Source organism: Podarcis erhardii (assembly GCF_964252035.2).
Source record: "Podarcis erhardii genome assembly, chromosome: 11".
Lineage (NCBI taxonomy): Eukaryota > Metazoa > Chordata > Lepidosauria > Squamata > Lacertidae > Podarcis > Podarcis erhardii.
In genome coordinates, this window is record NC_138501.1 from 50,152,820 (window position 1) to 50,174,198 (window position 21,379).

Below are 21,379 nucleotides of genomic sequence, written 5' to 3' on the forward strand. Positions count from 1 at the left end.
AAATTTATTTTTGGTGTGTGCCTTTGTTTTTGTTAATCTACCAAGAATAAAACAAAATCGGGATTAAGAGGTTTTCTCAGGCTGAGGGAAGGTTGTTGTAGTAGTTGTGGCACTTGCCCTTCTTCTGATAGTAAAAGCTCTGTGAGAGGGGTAAAAAAGGGGGGTCAGTTTTGGGGGAGTGAGAAATGTCCCTATTTTCATCTGAGGAAAGTTGGAGAATATCCATAGGAGGGTCCCCAGGTGTTACTTTGCCAAGAAAGCTTTACAGCAGAGCTTTCCAAACTGTGTGTCATGACACATTAGTGTATCAGCTGCAGTGTGTGTCATGCAAACTCTCCTCCCAGGACTGGAAAGGGGTGAGTTGGTTTTTTAAAAAAAATAAAAATAAATATTTATTACTTTTAAATCTTACAAAAAAGAAAAAGAAGAAAGAAGACAAAAGAAAAAAAAAGAAAAAAAGAGAAAAAACAATACAATAAAATATATAAACTATACAAAACACAACCTTAACACATTAAACTAAACACAATAAACTAAACAAAACAATACAAAAACAATTTAAAAGCATACATCATACCTTTTCCATATTCTATCTTTCATTCCCTTGTTTCATCAACCTCCTCTCACCTCCCTTTTTGTATTCTACTTCTATTAGTTGTCTCAGCAATTCCTTTCCCTCTTTCTCTATTTTCTGTCATATAAATGCCTTAACATATTTTTAATCTTATTTTCCATTAAAACTAGTATACTTATTTAAGCTTAACTCCTTAAAACATTTCCACTAAGGCCATAAAATTTCATTCCAACATTTTTCTATCACTCATTAATTTTACAATATTTCTATATATAAACTTTAAATTTTCCAATCTTCTTCCACCATCTCCTCTCCCCGGTCTCAGACTCTGCCAGTCACTTCCGTCAACTCCATACAGTCCATCAACCTGGAGATCTTATGTCTGAGGCTCTTAACTCTTTTCCACGTCCCTTCTGCAGGTCTTCTTCATATTCTTTGATGCTAAAGAGCAGATCTCGGGGAAACTCCGACCTAGCGATGCTTTTATTCCTTCTCGACTAGTCAGCCAAATTTCCATAGTTAAAGCTAAGATCCATAAAGTATTTCAGGGCATGTGTCAAGATTCCTCCAAATCCAAAGGCCCCCAGAACTCCAATCTCCTCCTGACCCAAGTCCATGTCCCAAAAGTCAGTTAATCCCTGCATGGAGGGATCTTTCCAACTTTCCTTTTACAGTCCAGGCCGGGCTCTGACCCTCAAAATCTGACTTTTTCTAGTTTCAATCATAAAAGGCCTCAACTTATAGTCCTCAGTTTGCCTCTGTAAGGCTGAGGCTCCCACTTGTATTACTTTAGGTTCGACAACAACAACTTTCTCCTTCTCCTTTTCCACAATTTGTGCTGCTAAAGTAAATTCCTGTACCAAATCCTGAATAATTTCTGTATTGGTGCTCACTTTTTGTCCCAAATTAATCACTTTTTGTCCCAAGTTATCAATTTTAGTAGTCAAAACATCCGTCTTCTTGTGAAGTTGTTCCAACGAGTAGCTTATCTTACATAATACAGTCACTAAGGCTTCTCCTGTCGACATTCTTAAATGGTCCAAGGTCAATCCCTGATTCTCACAGTTCTTATCATGCAGCTGGAGATTCCCCAGCTCCACTCTTGTAACAGTTTCAAAAGCTCCCTCTAGAGGGAAACATTCTCCACTTGTATCAATCCTTTCAAGCACAGTCAAAAAGTAAAGTTAGTTTCAATTTTCAGTTACTTTTCCTCCTTTTTAAACGCAGAAGAGGACAATGGAAACAATATATTTCTCTTATTTAACTAACTGTCAACATACGTTCTCTTCACTGTCAATGAACTCTCCCAAAATGTCAATCTACTGGCAGCCCGTTTCCAGGTTCAGAGCAGTGGTAATTTAATTTTTATCACTCTCTCCTGCAGGCTACACAATCCAAAATTTTCCCCCTCTTCTCCTGCTTCCAAAGGGGGGTTTAATGATTTCAATCAATGGAAGTTTAATCCTTTACATAAGGCTTTCCAAGACCTTAGCTTGCAGCTTCTTTGCTTCAATCTATTTACAAAAGGGGAAGACGGACTTCCTGTTTGAGACCTTCCCGTTTCGGTACCAAATTAAGACGTTTGTAAATCCAATTTTCCGTTCTACTCACGGGTAGTTGTTTGAAGTCAAATTGTCCACAGGAAAAAGTCAGCGCTCTCCGGCAACAGCAATGCGGCTTCACTCCGTGAAAAAAGCAATCAATTTGAAGCACCGCGCCACTTACCCCACGTCGCTCCGGATCCCCAAAACTGGGTTTCCCCGTGAGCAGGGGAGGCGCAAAGGGTGCCAGCCGAATCCCACGTTCACAAGCTTCTCCCGCCTGTGATTTTAGTGGGTCTCCGCCTTCGCCGTGACGGTCAGACCCTGATTCCATGGAGCAAATTCCTCCCGATCGGAGGAACTCCGCCATTGCCGGAGGCGCCAACCTGGAAGTCCCCGGAAAGGGGTGAGTTTAACCTCTGGTTTGCTAGCAAAACTGAATTACTGTGTCGCAGAATGATGCGTGTCTACAAAGGGTGTCACCAACATAAAAAGTTTGGAAAGCTCTTCTTTACAGTCTCTAATTCAGACCCTTGGCCTGCACCCAAATGCCAGCTATTTTAATCCCAGTTTTTGCATGTGCATCTCATCTCACCAAAGACTCTAATGCCATTTGAATGGCCATTTGCCTATCCAAGAGCCCACTAATTGTAAAACATATTTCAGACAGCAATAATGGGGCAGCCAGTAAGTCGTAAAAATGTACGCTTGACTTCAGCAATAGGAAGTGCGTGGGAATTATTAATAAGGGAAGAGATTGCAAAACATTTTGAAAATGCATAATTTATTAAGGGATGGCCAAGGTGGACTCGTAAAAATAGACCATGCATGTGTTCTCTTTGCCTGTGTTGGCAAGGCATGAGGGAAAAAAGTGGGGGACAGAAATAGCATCCTGCTAATAAGTACACAGGCTAAATATTTCAGAATATAAGAAGGACCCTGCTGGCTCAGTTCAAAGACCCATCCAGCACAACATGGTGGCCTCGCAGTCAGCACCCAGTTGCCTATGGGCTACTAACCTTGATGGTCTCCACCGTAAGAGGCACTCTCAAGGCTGCATCATCAGTGAACAAGATCTCTCAGATACGGACCCACTACACTTGTGGCTATAGATGTGAGGGTTGAACAGACCTCCGTCCCTCCTTCAATGGAAATACACAGTTGAGGTGGAGGTATATGAGAACAACAGGGAGAAAGCTTTGCTAGAGAGAGTTGGCATGAGTGCCTGTTTTGCACTATTTCTGATAGGGAAGGCGTCCGAGGATGAGCTGTCATACTGGATGGTGCTGCCCATGTTCTCATGGAAAGTCATGATCATCTTGTGAAACTGAGGTGGCCATCCTATCTTGTTGAGCAGTGTGGACAGTCCTTTTAGTCTGACAAGGTCAAAGACCTTCATCAGGTCTGAATACCAGTTGCTGGGAACCACAAAAGTGGAGAGTACTGTTTGTTTGCCTGAGCTTGAGTCTGGACTAAGCATTCTGAGCCCTTGTGTTCTGATTCAACACATAATATCCAATCACAGAACATTTCAGGATTTGGGCCTCTGCCATTGGCCCTTAAATTCTGAGTTATGACAGCTAATCACGTTGAGAGTGGGAGTGGCCCAGGCCTTCAGAAATGTATATAAGCAGTTGCTTTGTCCCTGTTGTTCAGTTCTGTTAGTTCAAAAATGGTTCTTGCTGTTATCACTGTGTCTTGCCTTATGGGAACCCACCTACACTTCACTGTTCTCAGATCCCACCTATGGACTTTCTATAGTCATCTGGTTAGCCACTATGCAAACAGGATGCTGGACTGGGTAGTCTACTGTCATGACCCCACAGGCTTTTCTTATGTTCTTATGTTTGATGGGAAGCAGACAAGGAGAACCCGACACATTTTCTTGAATTTTGCAAAACATTTTCTTGAATTTTGTATGCGTGCTTTCTGATATTTTTTAAATTTTGGGTCCTCTTCTTTAACTTTGTTAAATTTGCTTTCAAACTGCAACCTCCTTCCAGGGGCAGGGGAGAAATTCAGTTCAGTTCCTATTCACACGTCCTGAAACTAAATGCAAATCAAAGCACAGCACAGCTATCCTTTGAAATCTGCACTGCGCCAAATTTTGCAATAAAGCTCTCCAACCAAAGAATGTGCACAAAAATATATCTATTATGGATAACGGTGCATTCAAATGCATATATTAGCAAAACTAACATCTGAAATTGCATTGGCTGTGGGGAAGGGAGGGGGCCAGTGGGCTCCAGTCTCAGCCTTGGAACAGGGCTGCAAGACAGAAGAGAGAAATGGCTTCATAAATGGAGTTGGGGTAGTGAAAGGGGAGCTTCGTTAGTTGTGTAAGGTGGGAAGAGGAAAGCTAAGGTGGTTAGGTTAACCTTTGGTGAGTGAAACAAGCAAAGGGACAGCCCCTAGTTTGCAAGTAAGGGCACTCCAAATAAGAGAAAATAAAAGCTCTTCAGTTTCTTGAATGTGAAGATCAGCATATATAAACCTGATCAAATGCTGAATGCCAGGAAGGAGTCCAATTTAAATTCAAGGCCACTGGATCTTCAATAGCCACCATGTTGAGATGCAGATATCTTGCGCCCTTTGATTGCTGGGCATAAAAACAACCCAACCAAGACTTTCCCTTCCTCTGATGCTGTTTCCTTCCATGCAGATCTGGGGTCGGTGCTACTTAACAATTCAGTCCAGATCATCAGAAAGGAAGGACCTAATTTTAATTTTAATGGTAACTGACACACTCCTTCAGTTTTATATTCTTATCACAGGGCGCATATTTGGTTGCGAAGACTAGAGCTGATTTGAATCCTTGATTTGATATATGAAATGTACCAAGAAATAATATTTTTGCTGCAATTATTATGCATGAATCAACCATATGTTTCACACCAAAAGTTATATATTTATCTCTCTTCTGAGCATCCAATTCAACATTTTTATTAAATTCTTAGTGTAAAACTAGCAGATTATTCCATTGAAAGGAGAAGGCTGTTCCTGGGACAGCAAGCATAAAAGGCTCCAGTCCATTGTTTTCCTGTTGGGGGATTAGTTTTTAAGTCAATCAATCAATTGAAGTTAGGGGTGGGGCCACAGGCGAAGCCTTATTCCACCCCGCCTACATTACTGCTTTCAGATTTGGTTAGTTTCTGAGTCAGCTTCTTCATTTTATCAATCTATATAGGCTATTCCCCTGACACTGGCATTATTCCCCAGTGTTGTAAATATCAACAACTTCTATTTGCTCCTCAACTTCCCCCCAGGAAAACCCATGGTCTGGTGCTGAATGGGAACAAAGGGCAACCAAGTTTTCTGTGAATTGCTTTTTGTTCCCATTTAGTGCTAAAGCATGGGTTTTCTGGGAGGAAGAGGCAGGGCAAAGGCAAAACCTCTTGGCTCATACCTAGAGAGCATAGGAAAAAAAGGAAAACCACTTGGACCCATGCTTTCTCGGCACAGAAAAAACAGATGGTGACTGGGAGAGACAGCCAGGACTATATAATCAACATTGACTTCCAGTAGGTTTCCGAGCACAGTTCAAAGTTTTGGTGCTGACCTTTAAAGCCCTAAATGGCTCTGGCCCTGTGTACTTAAAGGAGTATCTCCACCCCCATCGTTTAGCCTGGACACTGAGGTCCACCTCCAAGGGCCTTCTGGCAGTTCCTTCACTGTGAGACGTGAGATTACAGGGAACCAAGTAGAGGCCCTTCTTGGTAGTGGTGCCCACCCTGTTGAACATCGTCCCATCAGTTGTCAAGGAGATGAATAACCATCTGATAAGGTCAAGGAGATGAATAACCATCAGATTGGCTATCTGCCAATCACCCATTCCCACCACCCTCCTGAGTAATACCCCTCCCCACCTTCTCACTATATAGAAGGGTCTGGTGACTTCTGTTTCAATGTATCTGAAGAAGTGTGCATGCACACGAAAGCTCATACCAAGAACTAACTTAGTTGGTCTTTAAGGTGCTACTGGAAGGAATTTTTTTATTTTGTTTTGACTATGGCAGACCAACACGGCTACCTATCTGTAACATGTAACCTTTAGAAGACATCTGAAGGCAGCCCTGTACAGTGGTACCTTGGGTTACAGACACTTCAGGTTACAGACTCCGCTAACCCAGAAATAGTACCTTGGGTTAAGAACTTTACTTCAGGATGAGAACAGAAATCACACGGTGGCAGTGGGAGGCCCCATTAGCTAAAGTGGTACCTTAAGTTAAGAACAGTTTCAGGTTAAGAACGGACCTCCAGAATGAATTAAGTTCTGAACCCAAGGTACCACTGTATTTGTTGTTGTTGTTGTTTAGTTGTTTAGTCGTGTCTGACTCTTCGTGACCCCATGGACCAGAGCATGTCAGGCACTCCTGTCTTGCCCTTCCCTCCCGCAGTTTGGTCAAACTCATGCTGGTAGCTTCGAGAACACTGTCCAACCAACTCATCCTCTGTCATCCCCTTCTCCTTGTGCCCTCCATCTTTCCCAACATCAGGGTCTTTTCCAGGGAGTCTTCTCTTCTCTTGAGGTGGCCAAAGTACTGGAGCCTCAGCTTCAGGACCTGTCCTTCCAGTGAGCACTCAGGGCTGATTTCCTTCAGAATGGATAGGTTTGATCTTCTTGCAGTCCATGGGACTCTCAAGAGTCTCTTCCAGCACCATAATTCAAAAGCATCAATGCTTCGGCGATCAGCCTTTTTTATGGTCCAGCTCTCACTTCCATATATCACTACTGAGAAAACCATAGCTCTATAGGAAACCCTATTTATGTGCAACATTTTATTATTATTTTTATATATTGGAAGTGCCCAGAGTGGCTGGGGCAACCCAGTCAGATGGACGGGGTATAAATAATAAAATAATTATGATGATGATGGTGTCCTGAGAAGCCAGTAATATTTGGGGCATTACTGTTGGTTCTGCAAAGAAGAAAAAAAATATATGGCACTGTGCAGAGAGAAGCTGGTGCATAATTGAGACAATTGTGTGCATGTAATCCCCAACAATGATGGAAATCAATATTTGACAGCTCAGAAAGATGCTCATGCTTTTGAGGGGTGTGTGTGTTATGCAGTTAAAATCTATTGTGGATTTTATTACTATTAATAATCACCATGTGAGGTGTTTATGCATTGCACAAATCATAAATCTATTTTTGCATATGTATTGAACATGCAATGTCATCATGCATATAGGCACAAATATTAAGGGTGGTTTGGATTTTTAAAACATTATTATTATTATTATTATTATTATTATTATTATTATTATTATTATTATTATTATCACACATCCCTAAACTAATGCTCAGCCACATGCAAAATACCGAAAAGCTCCCATCCGCCAATTAGCTATGTCTGTACATTCTGCCCTGCAATGTTTAATCAAAACCTAAGCATGATTTAATTATTGTTCTTTAAATAAAAATACAATAAAAATCTATTGTGGATTTTTTTACTATGAAGAATTATTAGATGAGGTGTTTATGTGTTGCACAAATCATAAATCTTTTTTTTTTATGTATGTGTGTTGAACATGCATGTTGGCAAAAATATTAAAAGTGGTTTGGATACAGTATTTAAAAAAATAATTATTATAATTTTAGTTCTTATTATTATTACACATCCCTCACCTCATGCTCAGCCACATGCAAGCTAACTAAAGGTGTGACTTCTCTCCTGCTTCATATCTCTCACCCACCAAGCTGCTATTTCTGTACATTCTGCCCTGCAATGTTTAATCACGATTTAATTCCTGCTCTTTAAATAAAAATGAAAGAATTGCTTGGCAGAGGTTGCTAGGCCTCCCCTCACCCTCTCCGCAGGACAGCTGTTGAGATGCTTTGTGTGTGTGGAATTCAGGGAAGCACCTTGACCTTAAGATCCTGGCTGAAAACCTCACTATATCTTGCTCAGTGGAATGGACATCTCTGGATCACAATCAGGTCCCCAAAGTGTTAATTAGTGATGACTGTACTACAAAAGGTCTGGAGGGCTCTTTCATAAACTCTTTGGTGGCTTAGATAGACATTCCCATAAATCAATATGAGAGCCAATATTTTTCTCCTTCCCAGATTCCCAGTCCCATTTACTTGGTGGTTAGATGTTAAATATCAGAAACACAGTTGTGGTGAACCACTACTGATGTGTGCATTTATCTGCTTGTTTCATAAAGCATATACACCACCAAAAAAACAACAACCTCAGAGCAGTTTACAAAAAAATAATAATAAAACAATAAAATCAGCGAAAACAGGTAAACACAGCTGTCTAAAATGTTTGGTGAAAATTTAAATCAGGGAGACATTAAGAACAGGCGACAACACGTGTTGACACTCTACATATCTAGGTAAAGGTAAAGGTAAAGGGAGCCCTGATCATTAGGTCCAGTTGTGGCCGACTATGGGGTTGCGGCGCTCATCTCGCTTTATTGGCCAAGGGAGCTGGCGTACAGCTTCCGGGTCATGTGGCCAGCATTACTAAGCTGCTTCTGGTGAACCAGAGCAGCGCATGGAAACACCGTTTGCCTTCCCGCCAGAGCGGTATCTATTTATCTACTTGTACTTTGACATGCTTTTGAACTGCTAGGTTGGCAGGAGCTGGGATCGAGCAACGGGAGCTCACCCCATCTCGGGGATTCAAACCACCGACCTTCTGATCAGCAAATCCTTGGCTCTGTGCTTTAACCCTCAGTGCCACCCATGTCTGGGTAGGCTTGCCTAAGCAAAAATGTTTTAAGCAGGCACCAGGAAAAATACAGGGAAGGGGGCTGCCTGATATCAATAGGCAGGGAGTTCCAAATTGTAGGTGCTTCCACACTAAAAGGTTGGTTTTTTTGCAAATGCAGAAGAAATATTACGTGGCACCCATAATAATTCCCATTCTATGTACCACAATGAAACTGCAGTTTGGCCTCCATCACATTGCTGAGCACTCTTTGGATCCAGGCATTAGCCAGACATATATTGTTGAAGCATATTTTCTCTTTTTTCTGCATAATTTGCCCAAATCTGTCTCTGCTTAATTGTGACAGGAAGGGACCTGAGGCACAGCAGATAAATGTTGTTGGTCCTGTATGACCAGAAAGCAGAACTGTGATTTAGGCTCAGGCAACCCAGGCAAGTAGGGACACGGGTGGCGCTGTGGGTTAAACCACTGAGCCTAGGACTTGCCGATCAGAAGGTCAGCGGTTCGAATCCCCACGATGGGGTGAGCTCCCATTATCCGTCCCTGCTCCTACCAACCTAGCAGTTCGAAAGCATGCCAGTGCAAGTAGATAAATAGGTACCGCTCTGGTGGAAAGGGGAAACGGTGTTTCCGTGCACTGGTCTGGTTCGCCAGAAGCGGCGTAGTCATGCTGGCCACATGACCCGGAAGCTGTACGCCGGCTCCCTTGGCCAATAAAGTGAGATGAGCGCCGCAACCCCAGAGTCGGTCATGACTGGACCTAATGGTCAGGGGTCCCTTTACCTTTACCTAACCCAGGAAAGTACTTGGGACACTGAGCTTGGTGTGTATGTGTATCAGGCTTGGAGGGTGTCTGTTATGAGCCATCCATCCAACCACCCTCTCAGCAGCTGAATCAAGTAGCACCGGGGGGGGGGGGGACTTTGGTCTTTCAAATTTCAGTAGTGTGCTGTGTGAGCCCAAAATTGGTGCTCCCCACCCTCTGCATCTCACCTTCCATTCTGCTCAATTCCCAATGTCGTAGCTGTGAAGCTTCCTAGTCTCAGCACCCAGTGCTAAAGGGAACCAGTCACACTGCCCTAAATCCTCCTCTGGTAGCTGTCAGAAACAGTGCTGAGGAGGGCTGCACTGAGGAAGAATGGTGGGACACACCCCCTCCCCCTGATCTTGAATCTTCCCAGGAACAGGAGGACAGTATAAATTTGGAACAGTGGTTTGCAGAGGGGCATAGTTCAGAAGACAGAAACTAGGAAATACTGGATGGGGAACAGCTAGGAGAAGAAACACTAGAAGAGAGTTAACAGATTCTCAGTCTCTGGATAGTATTCACTCCCCTTCCCTAAAGTCCTGGAGAGTTCAAAAAGTGCCAGAACAGAAAGCACAGAGGGTAAGGTAAAGGTAAAGGGACCACTGACCGTTAAGTCCAGTCGTGAACACTCTGGGGTTGCAGCACTCATCTGGTTTTACTGGTCGAGGGAGCTGGCGTTTGTCCGCAGACAGCTTCCGGGTCATGTGGCCAGCATGACTAAGCCGCTTCTGGTGAACCAGAGCAGCGCACGGAAACACCGTTTACCTTCCCACCGGAACAATACCTATTTATCTACTTGCACTTTGACATGCTTTCAAACTGCTAGGTTGGCAGGAGCAGGGACCAAGCAACGGGAGCTCACCCTGTCGTGGGGATTTGAATCACCGACCTTCTGATCAGCAAGCCCAAGAGGGCTTAGACCACAGCACCACCCAGCACAGAGGGTACAAACTCAGATTACAAGACATAGGAGTGGCATAGATTAATAGGGACGGAGTGGGGAGTGTCCCTTAATTGGGAGCACTGCCATTTCTAGGAGATGTGTTCTTTGTTCTCTCACTGTATTAAACTTTTCAACTGGTAAGCAGACTCCTTTTCCTTTGTTCTGCTTATCTACTGCCACAGGAGCATTTCCCTGAAGCCTGACAGTAATCCTAGAACTCATGGAAATCCAATGAGAGACATTGGAAGATTCAGGACAGGAAAATGAACTATTATTTTTTAGTGAACCTCTGTCCATCTGGACTATTTTGGATCTGGTTTTGGATCTCAGGGATCCAGTAATAAAGTAGATAGTACTAGTACTGTGTATGCCAGGACCAGTCTTAAGTCTGCCCACCCCTGCCTCAAATGTTCCTGCTTCAAACACCTGCCCAAGTGCGCGCTCTCTCTCTCTCTCTCTCTCTCTCTCTTGTGTCTTACAGACACAGGATGATGATCTGGCGACATGGCTTTCACCAGTGGTTCAGATTCCACTTTTGTAAACTTCCACCAAGCAAAGTTGCAAAAACTTGGAAACACTTCAGAGTTAAATTTATGCCTTCACTTAGTAGGGATTACAGCTCTGGAAATATATTTTTATATATACATGCTTATAAAATGTTGTGATGCATTTATTACAGGAGATCTTTTCATTTCGGTAATTAGTACAAAGTTGCATCTCCTTAGACTTACCACTGTGCGCTGCGGCAGAGCGGGCCGTGATTCATGCTTTTTGTCATTTCCCCTAATGATGATTATAATTCATGACTTTGAATTTGGGCTTTACGAGGCCATACACTGTTGGCAATTTATCGATTGTGCCATTGCTATTATGCTACTGGAGAGCACCCATTTGTTCAAATGCCTTTTTTTTTTTTTTAGGCAAAAACTTATTTATAAGGGAACCCTGGTTAGCGCTTCAGCTTTGTAATTTCCATAATTACCTTTGAGGTCTTGCAAGAACATACTGTGTTGGATGGATCTTGGATGGGTATATGCAGGATCTTAAGAGGAGCCTTGCTGGATCAAACCAAACGCCCAATGAGTTCAGCTTATTCTTCTCACAATGACCAAACAAAGGGGCGATCCCGGGCCGCGCCGACCTTAAGTAGCCCAAGCCCCGCCCCTGCAGCCAGCCGATTGGCTGGCCCTGGGGCTGACGCGGCCCGAGGATTCCCCAGTTCGCGCGGGGCCACAGCCAGCCCCACGCGGATGTTGGTGGGCGTGAGCCCGCAACCCCCCTCCTTATGTCAGGAGTGGCTTTCTTCTCACAATGGCCAAACAAATGTGCAAATCGGTCAGTCTTGGGTCCCCCCCAATTTCTCATCCCCCCAACTTAAGAACATCCTGTGCTCACAGTGGCCAGCTGGATGGCTTTGGGGAACCTGCACTGATGCCAACTCTATGGGGTTCTGGTTGCCTGGGCCCCCACAATTTTTTGTGGGGACTCAGCACCACACCGCATGGCTCTGACATGATAGATAGATACATAGCTAATTTATTATGGCCAGAGACCAGCTTATAAAACACACTTGGGGGTACAATCCCAGAAGGAAAACAAACATTTAAAACAATGTACAACAATAAATTTAAAATTTATAAATGTGATAAGCGTATAGACACTTAAAACTTTAAGATAAGCTACCGCAGAGAGAATCACTCATGGAACCGAGTTTGGGAGTTTTCTTAACGAACTACAGTGGTACCTCAGGTTACATATGCTTCAGGTTACAGACTCCACTAACCCAGAAATAGTACCTCGGGTTAATAACTTTGCTTCAGGATGATAACAGAAATCATCATCTGGTGGCACGGCAGCAGCAGGAGGCCCCATTAGCTAAAGTGGTGCTTCAGGTTAAGAACAGTTTCAGGTTAAGAACGGACCTCGGGAACGAATTAAGTACTTAACCTGAGGTACCACTGTAGTTTGGGTCAGGGGATGGTCTGCACCTACAGATCTGTACACAGAATCTGGCGACCATCCGGGTCGTCTTATGATCTTTGACTTTCAGGAAAAGGTCAAATTTTTGCTTTTCTGGGAGGTCAGCGAGCCTCATCAGCAGGGGGTAAATGGTCTCACTACGTGCCTCTTCATAAAAGGGACCTCTAAAGAACAAGTGCTCTGGGCTTCCTATCTCCCCCAATGAACAGGCGCAAAGTCTCTGAGTGTATGGGACATTTTTAAAGGATTCTTCCAGGACCAGCGAGGGCAGAGCCGAGCTTCTGACGGCTCTGACATGACTTCCAGTTTCTTCATGATGTCACATTATGTCATGGCCACCATTGGGCACCCATATGCTGAGACCCAAGTTGGCGCCCTTGAAACCTGCAAGTGGGACCCGAGCACAAAAGCCTTCTCCTGTCCTGTGGTTTCAAGCAACTGGTGTTCAGAAGCGCTACTGCCTCAAACCATGGGGACAAAACACAGCCATCATGGCTAGGAGTCATCAATAACCATGTCCCCCCATGAATTTGTCCAATCCTTGTTTAAAGCCATCCAAGTTCGGGGTCATTATTGCCAGTTGTGGTAGCGAGTTCTACAGCTTAACTATGCAAAATAAATCAAATTCTCCCCATCCCTCCCATTTTGAGCACTCTCATGAGGGACCGTGAAATTCAATCTTAGGGCATCTCATTATGTGAAGGAGTGTAGCCAGCTACTGAGGTGCACATTGAAGGACTGAAAGACAGATACAACACCCCTCCCACCAAACTTCTAGCTTAATTCACATCTTTCCTTAGATGTATGGATGTTTGTCAAGAATATATAACTTGCTGTTGAAATGGAACACTCAGGATGAAACGGTGAAATCAGCTATGATTAAATGGGCACAAGATGTTGGACATAATATTATGATGGCTGACTGGGAACAGTTATGGACCACAGGTATGAAGTTCACGGCATGTAATGCCTTAAGAGAGAATATAATGAAAATGATCTACAGGTGGTACATGACACCAGTCAAGCTTGCAAAAATTTATCATTTGCCCGAAAATAAATGTTGGAAATGCAAAGAGACCGAAGGTACATTCTTTCACCTTTGGTGGATATGCCCAAGGATTAAGACTTTCTGGGAGATGATCTATAATGAAATGAAAAGGGTATTTAAATATACCTTTCTGAAGAAACCAGAGGCCTTTCTCCTGGGCATGGTCGGCCAATTGGTGTCAAAGAAGGATAGAACTTTCTTTATGTATGCTACAACAGCAGCAAGAATACTTATTGCAAAGTACTGGAAGACACAAGATCTACCTACCCAGAAAGAATGGCAGATGAAGGTGATGGACTACATGGAACTGGCAGAAATAACTGACAGAATCCAAGACCAGGGAGAAGAGTCAGTGGAGGAAGATTGGAAGAAATTTAAAGACTATTTACAAAAACATTGTAAAATTAATGAATGTTAGAAGGATGTTGGAATGAAGTTATGTGGTTTTAGCAGAAATGTTATAAGGATTTAGGAAAAAATAGACTGTTAATTGGTGAAAGGAGGGAAAGTAAAGTTACATCATATTGAGATAAATTACAGAACAAAAATTGGAAAAGATGGAAAGGATTTGCTGAAATAGTTAACCGAATTAGAATACAAAAAAGGGAGGTGTGAGGAGGTCAAGGAAACAAGCAAATGAAAGATAAGTTATGGGAAGATTAGTTGTGTTTTTTTTCCCCTTTTTTCTTTTCTTCTTTTTTCCTCATTGTGATGTGTTGTTTTGTTTTTGTTTAATATGGTGTTATTACTTTTACTTTTGCTTTTTGTAACCCTTAAAAATTTTAATAAATATTTTTTTTTTAAAAAAAAAAAATAGATGTATGGATGGAAGCAGTCGTTGAAGTGGGGTGGAATGCATGGGCATTTCAGGAAAACATTCCCAGGTTCAGTCCCTGGAGTGTCCAGGTAGGGTTGGGGGATAGAATAGCTTAATGATAGGGCTGTAGTTCAGTGGTAAAGGTCTCAGGTTCAGTCTCTGGCATCTCCAGTTTGCTTTGGGTATGTTCCCTGCCTGAAACCTTAAAGAACTCATTGGCAGTCAGTCATGACAATGCTAAGTGGCTCCCCATTTGAGGAATGCTCTCCCCAGGGTGGCTGAGCTGGCACCTTCACCATGCACCTTTAAGGTAAAAAGATAAAAGGTAAAGGACCCCTGGACGGTTAAGTGCAGTCAAAAGCAACTATGGGGTTGTGGCGCTCATCTCGCTTTCAGGCCGAGGGAGCCGGCGTTTGTACACAGACAGCTTTCCAGGTCATGTGGCCGGCATGACTAAACCACTTCTGGCTCAACAGATCACTGTGACAAAAACCAGAGCACACGGAAATGCTGTTTACCTTCCCGCCACAGTGGTGCCTATTTATCTACTTGTACTGGTGTGCTTTTGAACTGCTAGGTTGGCAGGAGCTGGGACAGAGCAACGGGAGCTCACCCCGACACAGGGAATTGAACCACCAACCTACTGATCGGCAAGCCCAAGAGGCTCAGTTGTTTAGACCACAGCACCACCCACACACCCCACCTTTAGGCACCAGGTGAAAACATTCCTCTTCATGCCAGGCCTTTGACCGATTACCATCCCTTTGACTGATTACCATACCATTCCAGGAGGAGATGCCAGGAGAGGAGTTCCTAGTTTGTTTTGTTCTTGTTTTTATTAAGTATTTTGTGCGGGAGGGGGAGCAGTTCTTGTATTTTTATGCTGTGAACTGCCCTGAGATCTGCGGAGGAAGGGGAGTATACAAATCCAACAAATAATCAAATAATAATAAATAGATGGGCCTGCTCCTTAAGTTCCCATGTTGTTCCTCCACCACCCGTTTTGTACCCTGCCTGGCAGAACTAAATCCATCCCACTCCCTCGACTTCCTCCTCCTCCTGTTCCCAGCACCAGACAAAAGTCCTGCTCTGTTTTGCTTCAAATTCTGCACCTGCTCATCAACCCTTCTCCACGATTCGCAAAACTGGAAGAGAATATGCAAAAGTCTATAAATCGCGAAAAAACAAATTATGCAAATATGCTTTACTTGCATAATGTATACCAATCACCAATCTCAGTTTTTCTTGGCACTGAATCTGGCTCACATGGGTGGGATGTGGGGGGAGGGGGGGACAGAAGAAACTTCATCTATTGTGCAGCACAGACTACATATGGTCCTGTCTATGGGAGTCATGAGTAACATCCATCCTTCCAGGATCTTCTTTTTAAAAAAGAGCTCATTGTCTCTTAGACCCACAAAAAAGGCCCTTTTTATAAATAAAAAAAAAGATGCTCTCAACCAACAGATGTTGGGGATGAAAAATCGCTAAGGTGATAGGAAATTTATTATTTATTTATGGGACCACCATCTGTTCTATGTAGGATTCTTGCATGCAGAAGAAACTCTCTTTTTTTTACTAGACAGCCTTCAAAGGATTAAAGAAGAATAAGCTTACACCAGTTTTGCATCTTTCTTAATAGTCCGCAGTCAAATCAGTGACAAGTGTGTGAATCAAGCTCGGAGTATTTGATCCATTTGGAGACATTGCCAGTTTTCTCTCCCATGTGAGCTTTGCTTTTTCTTGAGAATTGGGCAAAGCCACAGAAAATATTAAAATTCCTTCCAGTAGCACCTTAAAGACCAACTGAGTTAGTTCTAGGTATGAGCTTTCGTGTGCATGCACACTTCTTCAGATACACAGATACACAGATACACATTCTTCAGATACACAAGTGTGCATGCACACGAAAGCTCATACCTAGAACTAACTCAGTTGGTCTTTAAGGTGCTACTGGAAGGAATTTTTTTATTTTGTTTTGACCATGGCAGACCAACACGGCTACCTATCTGTAACAGAAAATATTGACTGCCTCCGTCCTCTGCCACCCACTCCATTCATGCATGTTTGTGGATGAAACCCTGCCTCAGTCCTTCTTGAGGTCATGGGCAGATTTCTAAGTTAAAGCAGGGTGCTTTTCAACCAAGTCAAGCAGAGTTGGTAGCCTTGTAGTAGAAACCACTGACTTACCTGAGAGCAGCCATCTTTCCCTGTGTGAGCCCTTGGCCACATTTGTTGTTGCTTAGTCGTTTAGTCGTGTCCAACTCTTCGTGAACCCATGGACCAGAGCAGACAGGCACTCCTGTCTTCCACTGCCTCCTGCAGTTTGGTCAAACTCATGCTGGTAGCTTCAAGAACACTATCCAACCATCTTGTCCTCTGTCGTCCCCTTCTCCTTGTGCCCTCATTCTTTCCCAACATCAGGGAGTCTTCTCTTCCCATGAAGTGGCCAAAGTACTGGAGCCTCAGCTTCAGGATCTGTCCTTCCAGTGAGCACTCAGGGCTGATTTCATTAAGAATGGATTGGTTTGATCTTCTTGCAGTCCATGGGACTCTCAAGAGTCTCCTCCAGCACCAGAATTCAAAAGCATCCATTCTTTGGTGATCAGCCTTCTTTATGGTCCAGCTCTCACTTCCATACATGACTACTGGGAAAACCATATTAACACCATGCATTTAAAGAACTAGGATATTGCTTACAGATAGGTAGCTGTGTTGGTCTGCCATAGTCAAAACAAAACAAATTCCTTCCAGTAGCACCTTAAAGACCAACTAAGTCAGTTCTTGGTATGAGCTTTCGTGTGCATGCACGCTTCTTCAGATACACTGAAACAGAAGTTTCCAGACCCTTCTATATAGTGAGAAGGTGGGGAGGGGTATTACTCAGAAGGGTGGTGGGAATGGGTGATTGGCAGATAGCTGTGATGAGCCTGTTGACGACTCTTAACGACTGCAATAGGTCTTACAGGAAAAAGCAAGGGGTGAAAAGGTGAAAAATGGCTTTGTCATGTATAATGAGATAAGAATCCAAGGTCTTTGTTCAGACCAGGTTTCTCCATGGTTTTGAGTTTGGTGATAAGTTGTAATTCAGCAGCTTCTCTTTCCAGTCTATTTCTGAAATTCCTTTGTAGTAAAACAGCTACTTTGAGATCTTGTATAGAATGTCCTGGGAGATTGAAATGTTCTCCTACTGGTTTCTCTGTCTTGTGATTCCTGATGTCCGATTTATGTCCGTTTATTCTTTGGCGTAAGGTCTGGCCTGTTTGTCCAATATAGAGAGCTGAAGGACACTGTTGGCATTTTATGGCATACACAATGTTAGACGATGAGCAATTAAATAGTCCCGAGATGGTATGTGTGATGTTGATCAGAGATCTACAACCTCTCCTGGACAATGACAGTTCTCTTTCTCAAGCTCTGGGAGGAAGACCTTTCATTGCCTACAGACAGCCACCCAGTCTTAAACAACTCCTAACCCACAATAATACTACAACCAGACCTAACACGGACACTGGCACCAGAGCCTGCAATAAACCCAGATGCCAACTTTGCTGCCACATACACCCGGACAACACCATTACTGGCCCCAACAACATCACACATACCATCTCGGGACTATTTAATTGCTCATCGTCTAACATTGTGTATGCCATAAAATGCCAACAGTGTCCTTCAGCTCTCTATATTGGACAAACAGGCCAGACCTTACGCCAAAGAATAAACGGACATAAATCGGACATCAGGAATCACAAGACAGAGAAACCAGTAGGAGAACATTTCAATCTCCCAGGACATTCTATACAAGATCTCAAAGTAGCTGTTTTACTACAAAGGAATTTCAGAAATAGACTGGAAAGAGAAGCTGCTGAATTACAACTTATCACCAAACTCAAAACCATGGAGAAACCTGGTCTGAACAAAGACCTTGGATTCTTATCTCATTATACATGACAAAGCCATTTTTCACCTTTTCACCCCTTGCTTTTTCCTGTAAGACCTATTGCAGTCGTTAAGAGTCGTCAACAGGCTCATCACAGCTATCTGCCAATCACCCATTCCCACCACCCTTCTGAGTAATACCCCTCCCCACCTTCTCACTATATAGAAGGGTCTGGAAACTTCTGTTTCAGTGTATCTGAAGAAGTGTGCATGCACACGAAAGCTCATACCAAGAACTGACTTAGTTGGTCTTTAAGGTGCTACTGGAAGGAATTTGTTTTGTTTAGGATATTGCTTGTAACAGTCACACCTTCACCCAAAGGATTGTGGGATGCATAGTTTGTTAAGGGTGCAGAGTTGTTAAAGGTAAAGGTAAAGGGACCTCTGACTATTACGTCCAGTCGTGGCTGACTCTGGGGTTGCGGCGGTCATCTCTCTTTATTGGCCGAGGGAGCTGGTGTACAACTTCCAGGTCATGTGGCCAGCATGACTAAGCCGCTTCTGGTGAACCAGAGCAGCGCACGGAAACACCGTTTACCTTCCCACCGGAGCGGTACGTATTTAACTACTTGCACTGTTGTGCTTTCAAACTGCTAGGTTGGCAGGAGCAGGGACCGAGCCATGGGAGCTCACCCCGTGGCGAGGATTCGAACCACCAACCTTCTGATTGGCAAGTCCTAGGCTCTGTTGTTTAACCAGAGATGTTAGGAGACCCCTATTCCTCTTGCACAGCTACTATTCCCAGAGAGGTTTAACAGTGATATCAGTGCCTTAAATTCATGGTATAATTGTGGCCAAGGACTGACACAGAGAACGAAGGCCACTCTTTCTGTTACAACCCTACCTACTCTCTTTTACACAGAGTGGTTTAATAGCCAATCCCTCTTCATGGGGAACTCCGGAATTAAGGGGCTCCTAACAACTCTCAGCATCCTGAACAAACTACAGCCCCCAGAATTCTTTGGGGATAGCAATGACTGTTGTATCATAGTGCTTTAAATTCATGGTGTGAATGTTGCCTTCGTGGGGGTTTGTATGGAACCAAAACCACCCAACCCCAACAAAATGTCTCAGATTGCAGCTCAAATTATAACTCAACCACCATGTCAAGAGAGAGAGGGAGGGAGAGAGAGAAGTTGATAGGGCAAAGAGAAAGAGAGAGTGAAAAGGAAATGGGTGACTATTTTTGACCTGCTACTGGCATGCAGTGCCAACTACTTTCCGCCATTAGAATGTGGTCCTCAGCTTCAAGTAAGGTTGCCCACCTCTACTGAGACTTCCTGATACTGTCCTTGTTATTCTTCAAATGCTTTCCCAAGACTTTCAACTTGGGTTAGGAGAGAGTTGAACAGTTAGAATGGAGCTGAGTCAGGAATGCCTTTTTGCCAAAGTAGGGCTTCAAGAGGTTCTCAAAGGAGGAGAAGGAGATGAAGAAGTTATTTCATGCATGGTGGAGGAACAAGGTGGGCGATAGGGAGAGGTTTTCAGTGGGGGAGGATTTCAATGGGGTGCACAGACAACATTTGGCTGATTCTGCCAAAACGATATCAGAAACTTGGTGCTTGCCTCCTCCTTTTCTAATAAGGGAAAATTAGGATGTGTTGAGGAGATATGTCCAATAGAAGACTTGAAAGTCTAATGGGCTGGAAGAGAAAAGGGCATGGACTGACACCAAGTAAAGGCCAGGCACTTAGGGATTTTAGAGGGAAATTCTTCACGTTGACGGTAATTGATTTCTGAAATGGACAAAGAGAGCCAGCATGCTGGAAACAAATTTAGCAAGCATTTAGAAGGAGAGGCTTAGAACGGGAGAAAGGTTGTAGTTGATACAGAAATGGAGCTCTTTCTGCAACTGGGTGGGGGGAAATGGACTATTGGTGAAGATCGGATATTGAGTAAGATCTGCTAAATGTAAGAGACATTTGGGAAACTGCAAAATCACATTAAGCTGATTGGCTAATTGCCTAGGGGTCAGGGCCCCAGCAGCAGCGAAGAAGCTGAGAGAGAGAGGCAGGAGTGGCTGGGCTTGTTGTGTATGGTTGGTCAGATCTATCAATTTCAGTTTCTTGTGTTTTTCCAGTTTAAATTCACAGTTTCTCATCAGTGCATTCATTTTTAAAGTTCTCCTGAAAATTCATCGACATTTCAATACAAATTTCTCCTAATATGCACAGGTTTTATGCAGGTTTTCCAAATGCAACACATTTTTGTATGCTATTTTCATTAATACATTCACACTTTAATAGATACATTTTTGTCCACATGACTTGGCCGGAGAACTGCATTGTATAATTTGGAGAAGCACAATTTTCAAAGGATGGCTGTGTTTCAGTTCATGCATTGTTTTGAAAAGTGCAAATTGGATAGGTTCATCTTTAAATGTGAACCACATCCCATTTTCTCCTATCCCCAGGCTCTGGCTGGGATCTGTGACACTGGCACAATAAGCAAGCAGCATTGGATAGGGACAAGCTTGGTGAAAATGTTTCTTGGAACTCCTGGAATGCTCAGCGGCCGGGAGGTCTCTCTTCAGAGTCCAACAGTAGTCAGCCATCATGACTGCGTCCCAGCGACCCTGATACCTGGTCTCCGTCTCTTTCATGTCCTGATGGAATCTCTCCCCCCTGCTTGTCACTCATTGAATCCAGGTTCTCAGGAAACCGGTCCATATGTGAAAATAGGTAGTGCATCTTGACGCTCATGTTGCAGCCCAGGTTTCTGAAAGCAGTCAGCATGTTGTTGACAAGTTCTGTGTAGTTTCTGGCCTCATTGTTGCCAAGAAAGTTCTTCACTACCAGAACAAATGCCTTCCACGCTTCCAGTTCCACTTCGTTCATTGAGTTTACGAACTCTGGATCTCTGATGAGCTGAAGAATCTGAGGACCATCAAAGATGCCAGCTTTCAACTTCTCCATGGTCAATCCTGGAAAAGCCTGGCACAAGTAAGTGAAGCAGTCACCATCCCTGTCCAGAGCCTTGGTGAACTGCTTGATTAAGCCGAGCTTGATGTGCAGCGGTAGGAAGAGTATTCTGTCTCTGTCCA

At 43.5% G+C, this 21,379-nt stretch overlaps 1 protein-coding gene and 2 long non-coding RNA genes across 3 annotated transcripts in view; 2 read left to right on the forward strand and 1 right to left on the reverse strand.

Annotated features, from left to right (window-relative positions):
- The window catches only part of LOC309352913, a 911,067-nt gene that overhangs the window by 457,866 nt on the left and 431,822 nt on the right, over positions 1–21,379 (forward strand). The gene's annotated exons all lie outside the window — the stretch shown is intronic.
- The window catches only part of RIT2 (Ras like without CAAX 2), a 268,996-nt gene that overhangs the window by 239,987 nt on the left and 7,630 nt on the right, over positions 1–21,379 (forward strand). The gene's annotated exons all lie outside the window — the stretch shown is intronic.
- Positions 1–21,379, reverse strand: part of LOC309352895 — a 553,927-nt gene that overhangs the window by 151,422 nt on the left and 381,126 nt on the right. The window lies entirely within an intron of this gene.